This window comes from Triticum dicoccoides, chromosome 3A, assembly GCF_002162155.2.
Source record: "Triticum dicoccoides isolate Atlit2015 ecotype Zavitan chromosome 3A, WEW_v2.0, whole genome shotgun sequence".
Taxonomy (NCBI): Eukaryota; Viridiplantae; Streptophyta; class Magnoliopsida; order Poales; family Poaceae; genus Triticum; species Triticum dicoccoides.
The window spans coordinates 59,923,384-59,924,838 of NC_041384.1; positions in this window are offsets into that span (position 1 = coordinate 59,923,384).

Below are 1,455 nucleotides of genomic sequence, written 5' to 3' on the forward strand. Positions count from 1 at the left end.
TTTTTTGCGTTCAGTATGCACCATTCAAAGCCACGTCATCAACTTTCAACCCTTTCTGACGTCATTTGCTATTTTTCATGCATTTACAGATTTGTTTTGAGCTAATTGACGCTGAAATTGAAAAGCACTACAAATGAGCTTTGAAAAGGTTGAAACTTGGCATGGTATCATCATTTCACCCACATAGCATGGGCGAAAAAAAGTAGAGGGTTACGGCAAAAACTGGATGCACTTCGTGTACAAAACTGGACAATCTCTTTCGAAGTATCAGGGTTTCGGACGAAAACTCATCTGTTACACCAGAACTTCATTTTTTAAAACTTATTACAACTCCAGACTGTTTTGCGTTCAGTATGTACCATTCAAAGCCACGTCATCAACTTTCAACCCTTTCTGACATCATTTGCCATTTTTCAAGCATTTACAGATTTGTTTTGAGCTAAATGACCCTGAAATTGAAAAGAACTAGAAATGAACTCTAAAAAGGTTGAAACTTCGCATGGTATCATTATTTCACCCACATAGCATGTACGAAAAAGTAGAGAGGGTTATGAAAAAAACTGGATGCACTTCGTGTACAAAACTGGACAATCTCTTTCGAAGTATCAGGGTTTCGGACAAAAACTCATCTGTTACACCGGCACTTCATTTTTTAAACTTATTACAACTCCAGACTTTTTTTGCGGTCAGTATGCAACATTCAAAGCCACGTCATCAACTTTCAACCCTTTTTGGCGTCATTTGCTATATTTCATGCATTTACAGATTTGTTTTGAGCTAATTGACCCTGAAATTGAAAAGCACTACAAATGAGCTCTGAAAAGGTTGAAACTTGGCATGGTATCATCATTTCACCCACATAGCACGTGCGAAAAAAAGTAGAGGGTTACGGCAAAAACTGGATGCTCTTCGTGTACAAAACTGGACAATCTCTTTCGAAGTATCAGGGTTTCGGACGAAAACTCATCTGTTACACCAGAACTTCATTTTTTAAAACTTATTACAACTCCAGACTGTTTTGCGTTCAGTATGTACCATTCAAAGCCACGTCATCAACTTTCAACCCTTTCTGACATCATTTGCCATTTTTCAAGCATTTACTGATTTGTTTTGAGCTAAATGACCCTGAAATTGAAAAGAACTAGAAATGAACTCTAAAAAGGTTGAAACTTCGCATGGTATCATTATTTCACCCACATAGCATGTACGAAAAAGTAGAGAGGGTTACGACAAAAACTGGATGCACTTCGTGTACAAAACTGGACAATCTCTTTCGAAGTATCAGGGTTTCGGACAAAAACTCATCTGTTACACCGGCACATCATTTTTTAAACTTATTACAACTCTAGAATTTTTTTGCGTTCAGTATGCACCATTCAAAGCCACGTCATCAACTTTCAACCCTTTCTGACGTCATTTGCTATTTTTCATGCATTTACAGATTTGTTTTGAGCT